Consider the following 19895-nt stretch of genomic DNA (forward strand, 5'->3'; position numbering starts at 1 on the left):
ACCTTAGCATACGTTAAGGAAACTATTCCGAATTACATCAGCATAGAAAACTACTAAATTACATTAAATCTGCATAGAAAGATATTTTGCAATATATACAAATTATCTTTTGTTGTGACTAACAACGACGTTATGCTTTTTATCGTACAATGCTGTCTGCAGTAGGGTCTCCTTGTGGGGCAGAATAGCTGTACGACTTCTTCCATTATATATTCATTTACGCCCTACCGAATCTGTGGTATTCAGAATATTTATAGACACAAAATACTTCAACCTTTCTAGAGTCCCCATTTGATTACTTTTCGTGTTAGATAAAAGCATAGCTGACTGGTTACAGGATACATTGTCTTGGCCTTTTCTACAAGCTAACATTTTCGCGAACTCTAGCAAGTGAACTTCAAACAATCTAAGTGTTGACAGAACACTTGGTGATCATATTGCCTCTGGCGTTTCTTATTTTTGATCTTTCTGTATTCGGTTTTCTTTTGCAATGACTATCAGCGATGGTCAGCGCAAACCGCAACTCAGTGTTCTAAAATCTTGACCATCGTGGTAGATCATTTTGTCAAGATTATGTGCAGAGCGCGAACATTACAGATTCTTCTGGAGATTAGGTGCTAGTGATACGCTGGAATATTTCGCGGCTGATGTATAGATGCCGACACGCGTCACCGCGTGTCAGTTGATTGACTGCCGACGCTCAGTTCACCGCCGTCAGCGCCAGTGTGTATCGATATAGTCTGACTTTCCGTTCACCGGCCACAAGTTCGGCCAAATGAACAGTTTGCAATAACACCCGGATTTTACCCCGCCAACTTCGTAGTCCTACAACGTTGCTCTAGAGATGCCAATCTTCGTATGGGCTTCTTAAGCATTCACGGCGCAGTCATCAACCTGAGATAAAAGTCTATAACGCTATCGACAGAAAAAGCACTCCCGCCGCACACGGCGTCCAAAAAGCACGCCTTGAATGTGCTGGAAGTGGAAGCTATCAACCCCCTCCACTCTACCATAACCATTTCCGTTGGCACGCATAAATCAACAAACAATCAATTAATTGATTTGATTGATTTGTGGAGTTTAACATTCCAAAACCTCCATATAATTATGAGAGATGCCATATTTGAGAGCTCCGAAAATTTTGACCACCTGGTGTTCTTTAACGTGCACCCAAATATGACCACACGGGCCTACAACATTCCCGCTTCCATCGTAAATGCAACCACCGCAGCCGCGTTTCAATCCCGCGACCTACGGGTCAGCCGCCGAGTACCTTAGCCACTAGACTACAAACAGTATAGGGGTCGTTGAAGTCGACCAGTGCCTCTTACTCAACCGCGGCATTTGCGTCATCAGAGGGATAGCCTAGGTAGAAGAAAGGAAGGCAAAAGTCATGTTCTCGACCTTCAGTAACGAGTACAAGCACATTAGCAAAGGCACCACGTCACCTACTTTGAAGAGATAGTGCAAGTCACTAAGGCTTTCGACCTTGAGCCTACCGAACCTGCTAGACAAACGAAGCTCATCAATTAGCTTTTGACGTTGACGCAGGCCGCCCGATGCCTAACCAAGAACAACTCAGAACTCTGCTCCGGCAATACATGGACTGTTTTTCATCGTCGTCAAGAGCTCAGCATACCTTGGTCGAAAAACTTCCTATCCTGAGAGACGAAAGTTGTCTGATCCCGTACAGTGTCGATGCGAGAATGCGAGGCCATGAAAAAACAAGTCGACGAAATGCTACGAGACGACAATATCCAGCCTTCAAAATATCCATGGGTGTTACTCGTTGTGTTTGTCGGTGTCATTCGTTGTGTTAGTCGCTTCCGCGTCGATTATCACAGCCTGAACAAAACCACAAAAAAAGACGCTTACCATCTTCCCCAGATAGATGACGCCCTGGATGGACTTCATTATGCGAGGTACTTTTCTTCTATGAACCTCAAGACCAGCTATCGGCAACTTGATGTTGGTGAAAGAGACCGACAAACACAGCCTTCAGAACGCCCGACGCCCTGTTCGAGTTCTAGTTCATGGCCTTTGGTCTTTTCTCGGCATCCGTGACTTTCCAGTGAGTCATGGATACACTACCGGCTGGCTTGAAGTGGCAGGCTTGCCTCCTTTACTTGGACGATGTCACTGTGTTTTTCTCGAACTTCGATAAACACCTAAAGTGACTTGAATCTGTATTACAATCTATCAAGGGCTCTGAATTCACACTGAAGCCAGAAAAATTCCGCATCGCGTACAGTAAGCTCCTCTTCTGGAGTCATGTGGTCAGCCAGTCTGGGGAGCACCCACGCTCTCAGAAAAAAGCTGCCATCGCCGACTTCCAGGCACCCACCGACCAGAAGACCATGCACCGATTCCTTGCTTGTGCGGCTATAACGAGCGTTAGAGGCTTCTCACAGATCGCCGAGCCACTAAAGTTTGTTACGAAGACCAATGTCGTATTCAAGTAGCGAACGACGCAAGTTGAAAAAATTTAAAATTTGAAACAACGACTGCCGATTCCTTCGATATTTGCACACTTCGACGAATACTCCGATACGGAAATCCACACCGACACAAGCAGCGTAGGACTCGGCGTCGTTCTAGTGCAGGAGGTTGACGAAGAAAGTGTTATTAGTTATGCTAGCCGCTTGCTATCCAAGGCAGAAGGTGAGTATTCCAGAACTGAAAAAGAGTGTCTTGCCATCGTCTGCGCTACGTCCACCTTTTAGCCCTACCTCTAGAAAAGGCCCTTCAAAGCTGTGAGCCACGGCTTCTGCTGGCTAGCTAACTTGAAGTACCCTTCAGGTCGTCTCGCACTATAGAGTCTTAGACTTCGACTATTCGACATTGCCGTAGTGTACAAGTCTTGGAGAAAGAAAACACTCCGACGCAAACTGCCTGTCTGGTGCCCCGGATGACCCGCGCTGCAAGACCATGAACACAGGGACTACTTCTTAGAAAGATTAAACGCTGATGTTTTCACCGAACGATGGCGGCCTGATCCGGAAATCGAGGGTCTTCTACAATACCTCGATGGCGAGGATACCGCTCTTCCAAAGGAATTCTAACAAGGAGTTGACTCGTTTTTCTTGCGCAACGGCGTTCTCCTAAAGAAGAAATCTTCGTCATTTCGTGCCAACTACCTCCTCGCAGTACCTTCAGCGTTACTGACGTTCCCACTTTAGGCCAGCTACCACCGCGTGGTACCCTCAGCGTAACCTATGTCAAGAAGTTTTGGATGCTCTTCACGATGACTCGACGGCTGGACACCTTGGTGTTTTCTGTATGCTGACAAGAAAAGACGAATTGTATAACTGACCAAGACATGCCACCAACGTCACTCGTTACGTCAGGACATTTCGAGACTGTCAGCGACAAAATACACCACTGACAAGACCAGGAGGCTTCGCTCAGCTGATCGAACCACCTCAACTACCATTCAGCAAATAGGTATGAACCCACTAAAAAAGTTTACTACGTTGTCTTGCGGGAATAAGTGCATCATTGTCGCTAACGACTACCTCACCCGCTACACCGAACAAAGGGCCCTACCTAGAGGCAGTACGGCAAAGGTACGCAAGTTCTTCGTTAAAAACATTCTCCTGCGTCACAGAGCCCCAAGATCCTCATCACTAATAGAGGCATGAATTTCACTGCAGAGCTAACTCGAGAGATTCAGCACACAGTCACACAAGCCACCACCATATGGCAGGGAAGCCACCCAGAGCGAGGAAGCGAACCAGGAAATTGACTGGTAAATACTTGGAAAACAGCAGGTGGCCAAACCAAAAAAACTATCGGTCAAGAAGAAAGTGAAGGAAACGGAGACAGACATGTGGAGAATGGGCATGATTAAGAAGTCCGCACTAGAGATCTATCGAACTTTTAAGCAGGAAATTGCCAAGGAAAGAATCTATGATAATACTCGGGGTAGTTCTCTACTGTTTGAGGCCAGGACGGGAGTACTGCGAACCAAGACATATCGGGCCAAATACGAAGGGGTAGACACAGTATGTAGTGCGTGTGGAGAGGAAGAAGAAACTGCCGAACACTTGATAATGTTCTGTAAAGGGTTTCACCCTATAGTGCAGGATGATGGCGCAGAGTTTTTCAAAGCACTGGGGTTTAGGGACCGGGAGGGCAAAATAGTCTTTAAGCGGGTAGACTTAACTAGAACGAGGTTATCTTATTGGTGGCTAAAGTCAAGGCACGAGTGAAAATTAAACCCTTCACTCCAAAGTACGAGTCCTCAATCTCACCATTTAGAGGAAAAAAATAAATCTACTTTTTGGTTCATTAAGTATTACGGCTTGGTGGCGCTAGCCCCCGCCCGATCTAAAGGGTACAGCCATATCCATCCATCCATCCATCCGCAATGGCGCCACTGAGCACCTTAGGAAGACAGACTATCGCCGATATGCTGGCCATGTACGTTGATGTCGAGCAGAATATGTGATTTAATCCTTCCGTACGTGACGTACGCGTACAAAATGGCCGTGAAAGAAATGACGCTGATGACGTCGTACAAGTTGGTCTAATTAAGAAGCCCGGCAACGACACTCCGCGCCTGCTTCCATACGTCACTGACCAAGAAAACCTCGAGGTCACTGTCTACCTTAAGCAGGCTGAAGAAGCTCGTCAACACGCCTGTCGGTGCATGCAGAATTTGTGGAAGACCGAGAGGCGCCATTACAGTCTTCGATGAAGCTTCGTGGAATACCAGCCTGGTGACCATGTTTCATATGGACGCCGATGGTACTTGAGACCATGAGAACTAGTTCGACGTGTTTGCCCGCTCGACTATGAGGTTATGCTTGATGTCATAACTAATTATTAACGGCGTCGTGCGTGACCTAAAGCCGTCCTTGTCGTGAGCCTCAAGCCGAATCATGAGCGTTAGCGAACTGTACCTTTGAGGACTCTATCGCGGAGAACTGTATATTTTTGTTTTGTATTTGGTTGCTTGTGCTTATTGTTTATTTATATTGTGCCTATTGTTTATTTAATGCCGAGGACTTTGCCCTGCAGTGCGCGTAATCAGGCTGATGCTGCTGATGATGATTGTTTAGTTTCTTGCTTTATATTGTAATTTAGTGTTGCATACATTTCCTCTCTCGCCCGTATATATTCCTTTAGGCGTCGGCACGATCCTTTTTCAAAGATGGGCATTCCCACGTGCGTTTATTTTTGTTCTTGCTGTATTTGGTTTGCGCCCACAAACCCTGTCAGCGAGGGCCAAAGCAAGCCGCGACTCAGTGTTTTAGAAGCTTCACTACATAAGTTGTCAAGATTACGTGGTACGACACAAACATTACATATTATCCCGGAACTTACTGGGTCGCAAGCGATAACGCTGAAATATTTGACGACACATGTATCAATGCCGACGCGCGTCACCGTTCGTCAGTTGATCGACTGTTGACGCTATGTTCGCCGCTATCAGTGCCACTGTGTATTGCTGCAATCTGTCTTTCCGTTCACCAGCAAAACTTTTGCCCAAATAAACAGTTTCATCTTGGACCTACAGAATGCTTCTTCTTCACGTCTTGACCCTGTGTCCATTTTCCCGATTATGCACGAAAACCTTGGTGTGCTAATTTTGTTGTTATCACTGTAACTGTCAACATTGCTTGGACCTGTATTTAAGCCTATTGCTGAGAAATAATTATTCTATAGCATAGCTTTTTCCAACATACACGCCAATTTGACACTCGTTCTGTCTGTATCATATTAATATTACCCCTAACACCGGGTTATTATGCCCGACATATATGCTGGCTTGTTCATGCTATATTTATAGATGCGTGCTTGTTCAATATATCATGTAAAATTTGAGAATAAATAAACGCATGCTATATCGTAAGCTCATCTTTTTTTGTTGCACAAAACTTTATCAATGTGCATTTGATGGAAAAAAGAAAATAGCCTGTTTGTAGCACGAAGCCACAAGAACATGCGTACGGATTTCTCGGATATAAATGTTCTTAGTGGCCGAAAACTTCGTCCTAGTCGGAGGTTGGAACCCAAGACAAACGCCTTTCCGGGATGGTGGCTCTATACTAATTTAGCTAAGAAAGCTAGCAAATGACAGCGCGAGAGTGTGTCCATCGATAACTCGAAGCTCATGGACACAAGTATTGCAAATAAGATCTGCGGAGACCCGCAATGTGGCGGAAGGGCAACTGAGAAGGCAAGAAAGGATGCTTTTTTTTCCGAGAAATCTGTATAGATTTCCTTGTGGCTACGTGCTACGAAGGGGTGGTGGTATTCTTTCCCTTCCTTCAGCCTTCCGCCACTTTACGGGTTTCCACAGATCTCATTTGCAATACAAGGTCAATGTGATGTTCGAAGGACAGGTGAAGTATTGCACCATTTAGAAACACGAGCACACAATCACACTCGCATTATAATTATGCTAATAGGCAAAATACTGATGCATGTTAACAAGGGGAGTAATGGCCATTGTATATTGTAGAAGGGGGTAAACAGAAAATTGTCTCCGGGATTAGGTTGTCTGTACGCAATAAACAAATTTCTGTTGCATTTCAGGAGGGTAGGGTGATACAAACATGCTGTGTCATTCACTGGCTACGTTACTGCTTTTACAGAACAGTGAATAAATGAGAAACATTTCTTTGCGTACTGCAGGCACTATGAGCATCTATCTATCTATCTATCTATCTATCTATCTATCTATCTATCTATCTATCTATCTATCTATCTATCTATCTATCTATCTATCTATCTATCTATCTATCTATCTATCTATCTATCTATCTATCTATCTATCTATCTATCTATCTATCTATCTATAAACCTGTGTCTGGTAACACTTGTGATCACTCTCTTAACATGGGCTAATCCAAAATTAGTGTGGCAGAGTAATATGGTTTCAAGAATATGACTCGCTCGTAATGACATGAACAAAGTCATAATCCCGTCGCGTACGACGTCAAACCCTTTGTTGCATACGTGTCGCACATACTTGCCGGTACGTATGGGCCGCAGGCATGTGGGTATGTGCCAAAGGCGATTGACAGTTATTCTTTAGCCAGGAATGCTTAGAAAAGACATGTGTTATTTTGAAGCGCGAAAAAGGTGACATTGGCAGTGTTGTTGTCATTGAATGGAAAAAAATAATTGCCAGAATCCTAGCGTGAATCGAACAGCATTTTTTTGTGGCGATCAAGCGTTCCATCAATAAGCAACGCATAGTCTCGGAGCTACTTTTCAAATAGCAACCCTATTGTTTGTGAAACATCAATTGTGGTTGCAGAGCTGGCCGTCTATTTTTTAAACAATAAATAAACACACCTATGATACAGGTGTAATGTAGGGTTAATATGTATACTTGGGAAGGTTGGGTGCCATCTGCTGAAGTTCATTTATGTAGCAGTGTCCAGGGCTACTACCTTTACGCCTGAGCTTACCGTTTCTGGTTTTCCTAAAACATATGTTGCTGCTGGCATCGTTACGCCTTTACAAACAACTGGTGTTAAAAAACAAAAACATATGTCTGCGCGTCTATGTGTACATACCTTTTGTGCCCCTTCGTAAAGTATTGCTCTATAAAAGACTTTCAGCACCGTCACTTTACACCCTTGAGCTTCGCAATACAATGATTTCCAAGGTACGTGGGATTTGCCGAATTTCTTGTATAGATCAGTTCATAACGATATGTTGTGTTCGCGTCTCCTCCAGCCTCAAATTAACGTGCCACTCGACCTACTAATTTGTATAATCCCGCCATTCTCTATGTGCATTCAGTCTGAATTTAAAATACTATTGCAGACATCGCAACACAACAAAATACCTTACCCTATTATGTTGACAGGTTAGTTGACATTTGCAGTTTGGTGGGTGCCCATACTGATGCACATTTTTTTTTTACTGCGAAGCATTTCATAACGAACTCCGGCGACTTTGAGCGTATCTATCTATCTATCTATCTATCTATCTATCTATCTATCTATCTATCTATCTATCTATCTATCTATCTATCTATCTATCTATCTATCTATCTATCTATCTATCTATCTATCTATCTATCTATCTATCTATCTATCTATCTATCTATCTATCTATCTATCTATCTATCTATCTATCTATCGTATGGATGGAAATAACCTTATTTATACGTCCTGTACAGGGTGTAGCCAGCTGCCTGGCTAATCCCACGCTGGGACTGGGAGGTCAAGCCTCCTAGCCCTGTCATGGGCGTACTGGACAGCCAGGACTTGGGGGATATGCTCGTGAGACTTTATCATTCCTGTAAACCGTTCCCGGCAAATGCCACGACCATGCGAGCCACATTCCCAGAGCATATGTTCAAGCGTGCATACTTCTTTCTTACATACCTTGCAAACAACATCCATATCTTTTATATCGTATCATTCTTTTACCTGTGCCGGTGAGTAATAAGACTGCGTCTGTAATTGTCTAAGTGTGACCGCTTGTGCTCTGTTTAGTCTACTGTGACGGGGTGCAAACTCTCTCCTCCCCAGGTAGTAATGTTTAGTAATTTCATTATATGTCATGGGTGTATCGCGTTGTAGTTTTTCGAATCCAGCAGAATCAAAGCCATGTGTAAAAGCGTCCCGGTCCGTAAGTTCGCGGGCAATGCTGTTGGCCGATTCATTTGGATTCATAAGAATGCCATCAAGTGATACAAGGTGCACTGGGAACCAATATATATAATGTGTATCAGTGGCCTGTTTACTATTAATATTTCGAACTGCTTGTGGTGTGATCCTGCCCCTGCTGAAGGCTCTGATGGCTGGTTTTGAGTCACTGTATATCTCGGCGTATCGATCATCCGTCAGGGCCAACGCGATGGCAACCTGTTCAGCGACTTCCGGTTTGGAAGTGTAAACTGTGGCGCAGTTGGTACACCTGCCCTCGTAGTCAACTACTACCGCGGCGAACTTATTTCGGTCTTTACATGAGGCTGAGTCGACAAAGCAAGCCATCTACCTCCTTTATCCAACTTCTTCAATAAAGCCTTAGCCCTGGCTATCCTTCTGGCGACGTTGAAGGTTTGGTGCATATTTCTTGGCAACGGGGCAACGATGATGCTCTCAGCAAAGTCCTTTGGTATCTTGGTGTACGTCTCTTGGTCGATCACAGGGTTGATCATGATTCTATCGAGGATCGATCTCCCCGTGCAAGTTGTAGAGAGTCTTGCTATTTGTGACCTTTCTTGAGCCTCCGCAATTTCTCTAGTTGTGTTGTGTACTCCTAACTTGAGCAATTTTTGAGTGCTGGTGCGAAGCGGAAGACCCAGTGCCCTCTTGATGACTTTCTTGATCCCCGCGTGCAGCTTCTTTAGTTGGGTTTGTGTCTAGTTATACATAGAAGCCGCATATGAAGTATGATATAGCACGAAAGAGTTGATCAACCTGATAAGATTGTCCTCTTTCATGCCTTTTTCTCTCCCTGCAAGTCGTCTTATCATCCGGTATGCATTCTCTGTCTTGAAGACAATTTTCTTAAGCGCCATGTGATTCCTTCCATTTGCATCTATAAAAAAGCCCAGTACCCTCATCGTGTCGACTCTGGGTATATTTACCCCGTTTTCGGTCAATATATGTATGTCGCTTTCGGATAATGGCTTCCAGCCCTTAGGTCTCCCCCCTTTCTCTTTTCTGCAAACTAATAACTCCGATTTCTGTGGGGAGCACCTGAGACCAGTGGGCCTCAAGTATTCCTCTACTGTCTGCACCGCTTCTGTGAGTGCATCTTGTACGTGCCCTTCACTACCACCAGCACACCATATGGCAAGGTCATCCTCATAGATGGTGTGGTGAATGTTGCTGATATTGCTCAGTTTCCTGGACAGGCCGATCATGCACAGGTTGAAGAGAACGGGAGAGATCAACGAACCTTGAGGGGTTTCACGATAAGCGAGTTTAACCATGTCTGAGTTGGTGTCTCCTACCCTTAACCTCGCCGTACGTGCCCCCAAGAAAGATTTTATGTAATTAAACATTTTTGATCGAAGTCCAATTTCCTCAATCGTTTGAAGGATGTATTTGTGCCTAATGTTGTCGAATGCTTTCTCCATGTCTAGTCCGAGGATGGCTTTGGTATCTCTAGAGTATCCGTCTAGAATGTGGTGTTTAATCTGCTTCATAGCATCCTGAGTAGATAGTGAGGATCTGAAGCCTAACATATTGTTGGTGTATATGTTGTTGTCCTCCAAGAAATCCTCAAGCCTCTTGAGGATTGCATGCTCGGCAACTTCCCCTACACATGATGTTAGCGATATTGGTCGCAAGTTCTCCAGACTTGGAGGTTTACCCGGTTTCGGTATTAGTATGACTTGAGAAAGTTTCCATTCATCTGGAACATCCCCGAATTCCATGCTTCGTTAATAAAATCAGTCAGTGATTCAATAGAGGGTTCGTCGAGATTTCTGAGTGACATGTTGGTGACGCCATCTGGGCCAGGGGCAGATTTTCTGTTTAACTCACTCAACACCCTTCTGATTTCAGATAAAGTGAAGGGTCGATCCAGCTCCGGCTGAGGGGCTCCCCTGTATTCCGATCATAGGAATCGTTCTGGCTCTTTAGCGACTGGTAGGTATTTGTCTATGAGTTGTTTAGTAACTGTTTCAATGTCTTCATTTTTAAGGGCTGTGTGTATGGCCCGGGCAAGACAGTGTCTCTGGTTGGACCTGGTGCCTTGTTCGTCTAGGAGGTGCTTAATGAGTTTCCAAGCTTTGCCGTTCCTGATCTGCCCATCAATTGTTGCACAAAATTCATTCCACTGCTGCTTACTTAGGTTGGTGCAGTGCAGTTCGATTTGTTTATTCAGTTCTGCTATTTTCTTCCTTAGTTTACGATTCAGTCTTTGAGCCCGCCAATTTTTAGTAATGGCCTGCTTTGCTTCAGTTAAGTGGGCTAGTTTAGAATCCATGGCCTCCACGTTAGCGTCAGTGAGAAGCTTTCTGGTGACTGATTTGATATCATTCCTGATGGATTCGCACCACTCTTTGAGGCTTGGTTTGGTAGCATTTGGTTCGCTTTGCGTTCTAATTCTGCGAAAGACATCCCAATCAACAACATCAAATTCTCGAGTGCGGCCTTTCTCAACCTCCAGCCTAACCTCGAGAACATAGTGATCACTGCCAAAGTTATGACCGGTACTTGTCCATATGGGATGCTCTATGTTCTTGACGAAGGTTAGGTCGGGTGTGGTGTCTCTACAGACAGAATTGCCGATTCTTGTGGGATACCCTTTATCCGTAATCAATACCAGGTCTTGCTCGTCAGAATGATGCCAAAGATTCCTGCCTTTGGGGTTTGTCGCAGTATATTCCCAGAGTTCATGAGCAGCGTTGAAGTCCCCTAATATGATTAAAGGCCTATGTTCCGCGAGTTTCATAGCTTTCTCGAAAATTATCTTGAACTGTTGCTTGTAGTGCTTCGGGCTACTGTAAATTTTGAGGGCAAATAAGCTCTTGCATCTTTGATTTTTGTATGAGACCGGCAATAATACCTCCACGATGAGATACTCTAAGTTCTTGTCCCGAATGCCTAGATCGCGAGAGATGTGTGTCAGCTGCCTATTTACAAACACATATAAGCCTCTACCATAGTTTTCGCACTCTATAGCTCTATACCCAGTGAGCGTGACGTATCCGTACCCAGTTTCTTGGAATGCTATCATATCCGGCTTAGAGTGTAGTGATGTGAGATATTGCTGGAGTGTGGCACGTTTGTTGTTGTACCCCCCGCAATTACATTGCCCCACTCGAAATTCTCTTTTAGTGTGGGCCATATTGGGTGTTCGTATCCGCTGCCTGGGAAATAATGGGGGCTGTGAGGAACGATGGTCCACGCTGCGCTCAGTCGTTGCCGGACATACTCATCACTTCATGAGTTTTCACTCTTTCGCTAAATGCCTTAAGCCCTTCCCTTGGATCATTTAATGTACTCTGCATTTGTCCCACACTCATCGTCAACTGTGAGACGCTGTCCATGATCATTTTCATTTTATCTGCAAAGAGGCTAGTGTTTGTTTCATTTCCTCAATGAGCATTTCAGTATTCTTGAGCTTACTTTCGACGGCTCTGCGCTTAGCCGACATGGCCCCATCACCCACAGGCGTGGGAACTGGCGTTTCCTTTGGCGCGTTTTTGTTCTCGGCCAGCTTGGTTTCAACTAAAAGCTTTTCAATGGCTGATAATTCTGTAAGCATATTTTTGTTCATTTCCCTTAGTTCTTCATTTTCTTTCTTAGCCTCTCTATTTCCCTACTTTGCTCTTGGGGTGGGTCGCAAAGCATGACACTTACCGGTTCGGTTCGCACACCATCGGCCCAGGCAAGTCGTCTTTTGTCGGAAGATTGTCCTCTGGTAGTTGGCGTCTTGTCCGTCCTTGCCAATCCCTTGACTCTGTCGGCCCACGTGGAACCAATGCCCCCTTCGGATTCTGGGCTGATCAATGGACTCCGATTCCCAGACCTCACCACGGATTTGGATCTGGATGCACTCCTTCTTCTCGATCTAGATACACTCCTTCCTCTGAATCGGTAGCGATTCCGAGACCTGGACCTGCCGCGAGATGCTGCTGCTGGCTTCGAGTCGTCCATTGGAGCTGATGCCGTGGAGTGCAGCTCGGATGAGTGCAGGTTCAACGGATTGTCTACTTGTTCCTTTTCAGCGTTAGCTGCCATTACTCTTCTTCTGCTGACAATGTATGGAATTGTGTAACGCTGTCTGCACATCTTGTCCAACGTGGGGTGTGGACCACCGAAAAGTTCACATCTGGGTTGGCACTTGTGTTCCTTAATCACGTTTATTTCGCCACATCCTCTACACACGGTCTCTTTCGGGGTGAGGCACACGTCAGCTCTGGGACCGAGCCAGCCACAAGCATAACATATATCGATCTTTTTCTAGTAGAGTGAACACTTCACCAGGATTGGATCATACCTGACGAAATTTGGAACCTTGCAACCGTCGAAGGCGATGATCACCGTGCCAGTATTCTTAATTATTTTAGCCGCGAGCGCCAAGGGGTTTCTTGGGTTGACAATATTTCTCTCAAGCTCTGCCGGCCCGTCGGCGATGTCGATGTTTCTTATAACTCCTTTGCACGTATCGTCTGGAGCAGCCTCATAGGCGTTGATCTCATAATTGCAACCGCCCAGGTCTATTGATCTTATTCTCACGTACCTCTCAGCATTTTCCCGCTCTGGTGTACTCGCCACCATTAGGTTCTGGCTGACGTTGGGGTAGATGATATCTGACGCCGTCTGATCCGAGCCCGACCCTGCAGCTTCTATGATGGCTTTGCCTACCTTGGTGGAACCCAACTTGCTAATATTGATGCCGCCACGTGGCCGTAGGATAATCTTGAAGTGATCCTTAGGCATGTAGGGCATGCGGGACGCCCTTGTGAATCTGTTCTAGACCTGATTGCCTTTCTCAAATGTTCTAAACGCCGCGTCCACGTGAGGCCCAGCTCCGGCTGAGTCCCCGCTAACAGCGGATTTGGTCAACATTCACTTGGAAACTGCTGCTTGCCACCCTTACTCTTCGGTACACTCATCGGGAGATATGCTCTCCCCGTTCAACATTATTTGCATGTCGAACGCGCGGCCACTCGCCCCCGACGAACGCCACTTGGCGCGCGTCCGTGTGGCGTTGACCCGGCTCGGCGTAGGCCTACCTCAAGAACGGCGTCGTCAGCCCAAAAAGTCTCGTAAAATGAGGAAAAGTTCACCCACCGCAGAAAATTGATGTAGCCTTGTTCTCCTCGATGTTATACGTCGATCGATGTAATCCATTCAATGACACATTGATAAACTGGCGGAAACAGATGTTGAGAGCCGGAGCCGATATTTTCCTTCCTCACTGTTCGGCGCTATCTATCTATCTATCTATCTATCTATCTATCTATCTATCTATCTATCTATCTATCTATCTATCTATCTATCTATCTATCTATCTATCTATCTATCTATCTATCTATCTATCTATCTATCTATCTATCTATCTATCTATCTATCTATCTATCTATCTATCTATCTATCTATCTATATAGCCGCCTACGACTTCTAGCTCTCCTGGCCGTTTCAATAATGGTACCGATGCCAAACTTGGTATGGCATAACACGACTGTATGAAGAGCATACTTGACTAGTCATAACATGAAAATCGTGACATGTATGTCATAAATGTCATGATTTACTTTCAATGATTCTGCAGCTCTTGCGGTGGTTTTGTTTACGTGACATGTTGCAAAACTCGTATGGTACGACATGATTGCATGACGAACAGAAGCGACAGAGCCTAACATGAAAATCATGACTTGCGTGTCATGTAACAACATGACTACATGCCACGCTCATGATGCGCTCACGGCCATTTCGCTACCATCACACATGCCAAATTTTGTATTACGTGACGTGACTGGAAGACAAAGGTATGTGACTGGGGCAAACATGATAATAATGAGGTGCGTGTTATGTGACAACATGACTACATATCCCAGTCAAGACGCCAATACGTTTCGACGTGACGCGGTGCGTGTGCTCGCCGGCGTTCATTTCGTCGCGTCACGCCAGCGTCCACGCGAGGCGGCAGTCTTGCCACATACTCGCTGGCGCGCACCGTGCTGCGTTGCTTTTGACGCATGCGCGTCTCAGCGCGTCCGGCGTCCCTCCATCACGATAAGAGGGAGACGTAGTGTTGTCTGGGTAACGCATCAGCACGAAATGCAGCATGTGGCATATTGCGCCGGTTGCCGTCAGGCCGCGCCGACGTACGCTGGTCGCACCGGTCGCGCCTGGCGCCAGACAATAGAGTTCTCGCGTTTTGCTAACGTAGCATCCCTGTGCCCAGCGTGCGTGCACGCCAATGCTACCTTGGAGTCAATTGGGCCATTCATGATGCGCTCGCGGCTGTTTTGCTAACTCCGTCTATACCAAATTTGGTGTTACGTGACGTCAATGGATGAAGAAAGTATGTGATTGGGGCAAACATGATAATGCTGACAAGCGTGTCATTTAGGAAAATGACAACATACCACTCTCATAGCGTGCTCACAGCAGTTTCGCTAACTCAACATATAATAAATTTGGTATCACGTGACGTAAATAGATGACGAAGGTAAACGGCACGTCTAAACACAATAATCATGACACGGAAGTCACGTACGACATCATTTACCTCCACCTCGTAAGATTGTACTGATTTTAGAGTGACATATCAACTTTCCTCATTCGTGCTTCGCATATCATCGATTCCCACTCTACAGGAGATCTGCCAGTTTTTTCAATTTGCTGCATACCTGTACATTGTTTCATTGAGGTCCCATGACTTCTCTTTTTCTGTTCTTTGGGTCACAAAAGTGAAACCCTATTATGGCTTTCAGGTGTTCATAGACTAAAACAGATATAAATTAGTGAAATAGTGAAATAATTATTCATGACTTATTACCATTGTTCATAGATTCTAGCGCAGTTGTTGTGCGCTTTTATTGATGCGAAAAAAAAATTAGGTTCTCAACGGTAACCATGTTTCATGGTAGAATGGTAAACATGGTACTTTTTTGCAAGAAATTAAGAGGATATTTGCATTGCTACTTTCAAGACTTGTTCAATACATCGGGATAAGTACATGTGATCAATAATTCTCAAATCCTCATATGAAGATGTTCAAAATGCTGTGAAAATGATTTCCACTCGGCTCCTCAAGCTTTAAGCTAGCGGATGAATGAGAGCATTCAATTCGAGTTTCTGTGTTGATATCTTTCGCGGGAGATTTTCAACCATACATCAGCATACAGAAAGAGAACCCACCAAAGAAATCCTAATTAGGACTATCACCTCAAAATACACGTTGCATAGATATAATGAGCCATTGCAGCTGTTTTGCAGAAGTCAATATTTGGAGTAATACAGAAACTAAGTGCAACACAAATTATTAGTTGTTAAATTGTAGCTATTACATCAAAAAGTGTCAAAATGATTGCAACGTAACAAACCAAAATTTATTTAAAACGAAGAATCGCCTGTCGAAAAGTCAGTATGAATAGATCTCTAGAAGAACTTTATTTGTAGTTTTCAGAAACGCGCCAAGCACGCAGTGGGCTTTTTCAACGTTGGGAGGGGCATGCTAAGCCTGACCGCCGCATCATGGGCTCTCTGGATGGCCCAAAGTTCTTGAAACGACGCAAGGCAGGTCGAGTCTCAACTGCGCAATGACGTCATTCAATCTCTCTTTCTCTTACCCGCAGCAGCTACCGGCTCCTTCCAACACACCAAGGTGGTGTTGCTCCTCCGACCGTTCGCAACACCCTTCTCTGTATTCACCCTCACCACCGCCCGCAACGCTCAACCGCGCGTCGAATGGAAACACTCTTTTGGCTCGTTGACCTGCTATGAAACTTGCACGAAACCCAACCCACCTTCCGCGTCTTTGCATTTCAAAGAAACGTTTACTTGAGTAAAGGCTACATCGAGATACGCTTCAAACCGCCAAACCGTTCTTCCAGCACCCGCGTCGCCACCCGTTTGAGCCGGGTCAACGTCGTGCGCACCGCTGCTGCTTTGTATGCCACTAAGGTTTCCTTCGGGAAAATAATCCATACTTTTTAGGGGCAAAGATCCTTAAGCCGTGGGTCGTGCGTCCTCGATGTACGTAGTAGTCGTAATAGGTAGCCGCCTCTCGTTCAGTCCCCGGAATGTCCGCTGGATGAGGGTGTTTGTGTATGATGATTATGTGATGAAAAGATGCGAGATGGTGGTACTTGGAGCGTTCTCAAGATGGGCGGACGGACTGGTGGATGAACGGACTGACAGACAGACGAACAGACAGACAGACAGACACCCACCCACACAGACAGACAGACAGACAGACAGACAGACAGACAGACAGACAGACAGACAGACAGACAGACAGACAAACAGACAGATGAATGGACAGGCAGACAGACGGATGGATGGACACGCCCAGCGGACGGACGTGTCATGGTTTACTGATTAAACTCTCCGATGCTTCGCCCCGCTTATCATCATTATTCCGGGGATATGCTGCAATTTTCAATAGAAAATTTTCTCGGTTTTTTTACGGAAGTTAGGCCTGCCGTTTCTCAGGTGGTGCCAGGAAACCCTTCTTCAATTTTCTTTTCAATTCTCTCCAAGCGACAAATATTGACAGGAACACGATATGATAATTTTTAAGTTACTTTAAATCTCCCATAGAGACCTTGACTATGAGAAGGTTTATCATAATTAAGGATTGCAATATAGGCACGCTTTCAAAGGTAGTTTGTAATTTGGTATAATCTTTAATTTCAGTACATGGATAGCGAAACGAAAACAAAAAAAAGGCACAGGTAAAAAATGCACTACACTATAGTAATATGTTGTCGCAAAGTGCACGAGAAGCAAACGGACCAGACAACTAAGAAACACAATTGCTGTCGAAGTTTTGAGTACCTAATGTAATTGAAAGCATGTCAGCAAACTGTTCATTCGTAACTGCTGCATAATATGTTAGTAAGAGCTCTCTGCCACATTTCAGACGTGTTTTACGCATCTCGTGGCGCATCGACTAGACCATCAGCACACATTCATTAGGTTTCATTAGGTGAACCTTTTCAAGTCATTGCGCTGTATAGCCAGCGCGCGAGTAACGGAAAAGGGTTGAATTCTTTTACCTCTGGCTCTCTATTGCCGCAAGAAAATACTTGCATCTGTCACTGCAAAAAAAAATGAGGTTATCTAACATAGTGAAAACACTTGCGCTTCTTATACGCCCCGTAGGTTTTCTTGCAGTCGAGGATGTGGCCAGGAGAGAGGAAAAGTACAGGGCTCCAACGCAGGCGTCGGTGACGCCTACATGTGTCTACCATCATTTCTTTCGTTATGGGGGCGGCCACGAAAGAAACATGCTCCTGACGACGACATCTCCTCCAATCTCGGTGTCCAGAAATGTCTGCGTCCATCTTCTCCGGGCAATCATTGTCGCATTCACCCTGTCAGAAACAGTGCGACGTTTGGGCGGGTTCTTTCACTTTGCGTTCCGGTTCTTTATCGTTGCTTGCCGTCTCTTTCACGGCCGTTTTTTTCACCGTGATCGACTCAATGCAATGCCTGCCGATGTCACACCTCCCCGCCACATTGTATTCGATGCCACACAAAGCTCCGCTGCCAGATCAACAGCGCTGGAACGTGACGCCAGGTCCTCGTTCGCCTGAAGGTCGACAAAACACAGTAGTCGTGTCCCAACGAGTCGTCCTGTTATTTTCTTTTCCTAAGGGATAAACACTGACACAAAAATTTGTATAAATAAAACTACAGTGCCATAAAAAGCTGGTGGCCACAGTGGCTGAAACCTGAAACAGCAAGTCACTGTGCGGCGGTTCGTAGTTTTTGATCTCATAGCTATCTTGGAAACGCTAGTCTCCTAGAGGCCGCATAACACCAATGCAAACACAGACAGGCACTAGCACTCACCTAAACAAACAAAGCCGCAGCTGTATAGCCCATCCGGGACAGGTCTCCTTCTTGCGGAGCTTTAGCGACGACGGCAAAAATTCAATCGTAGTCAAAATGAAGGCTACAATCTCAGGATGTCTGTTCTATATAGCTTTTGTGCTGTATTCAGCTTTTTTTGCCGCGTATTGCATTATGCGAGTGAGCCATACTGATGGCCTTTTTTTATTACATGTCAAGTCTCGTGTTTTGTCACTCTAATTTTCATGGAATGGTGGAAGTAAAAGATATTATGCATAAAAATATGTGATGTAGTTTGGAGGCTTGAAAGTTTGCTTCATGGACCCCTCTCAATTTTGAATATTTAGTGTATCTCAGACCAGCTCATACATAGGGTGCAATCACTAACAGCCAGCGTAAGAGTGCGTCAACAGGAGACCTTGGTATAGGGGATGTGTACAAGCTCTGTCTGCTCATATGTAAGATGTACACACTGTCCTTAGTTGTTTTTCTTGTTAAACTTGTGTAAAAATAACGAGTAAAATAAAGCTTCCCTTATTGAATCAAGCCTGAGGCTGGGAAGAAAAATGAAATTATTCTGACAGCCCCTTGTTTTTTCACAGTTTTTTTAGTGATCTTACTCTCTTTAACGTTTGAATACGAGCGAATCCGGCCTTTCATTCATCTATTGCACACTTTTGTGGCTAAATTCTTTCTATACTGGGTTTCTTGATATGATCGTATGAACGAATTCAAAGATATTAGCATAGAATTGAAGAAAAAAATTTTGCAGTGCCGGGCAAAGCAAGAGCAATGGTTCAAGTGGTCGATATGAGGACCTTACTACGGCTGCTTCAAGATTTTGCTTTGTTTGGCTAGATCTAAACATGGCTGCTGCCTTATGCTTAACTAAATCTTCTAAATCTAAGCTTGGCTACTGTTAGATTTCGCTGAGTTTTGCCAGGTCTATACTTGAGTGCTGTTAGATTTTGGTATGTTTTGTTTAGCCTGAACTTGGCTATCTCTTTCACTCATTACGTCTCTCGGATCGACCAGCTTTGCTGTTGCTCAGAGTTTGCGTGGCAGTGAAACATTTTTCACTTTTTATTTTCATGACATCCACACAGTTTTAAGTGATTTATTCTTTCTTGAGGAATACCAACCTCCCAATTCGCTACGCCGGTCACTTCATCAACGCTTTATAGGCGCACCCTTGGAAACTCCTGGGGTGGATTGCCACACCAGTGAAGTCGACGACAGTTCAATATCGTGAATTTACATGAACTGTATCGTAAAAAAACTCAATAAAGTGTTTGAAAAACTTGAAAGGCTTCAACGAGTTCTTTATGCTTCGTTTCCTATTCAGCCAGCTTAAATCATAGCAACTTGCATTTTTTTTCTTCCCCAGGGCCAGGTAGAAAATCGACAAATGTTTTTGTTAACATCCCTGCC

General features: G+C 44.9%; 1 pseudogene; it reads right to left on the reverse strand.

Moving 5' to 3' along the window:
• Window positions 1–13373, reverse strand: part of LOC142814449 (uncharacterized) — a 34402-nt pseudogene extending 21029 nt beyond the window's left edge.
• Window positions 13374–19895: the final 6522 nt, after the last annotated feature.

Source organism: Rhipicephalus microplus, chromosome 4, assembly GCF_043290135.1.
Source record: "Rhipicephalus microplus isolate Deutch F79 chromosome 4, USDA_Rmic, whole genome shotgun sequence".
Taxonomy (NCBI): Eukaryota; Metazoa; Arthropoda; class Arachnida; order Ixodida; family Ixodidae; genus Rhipicephalus; species Rhipicephalus microplus.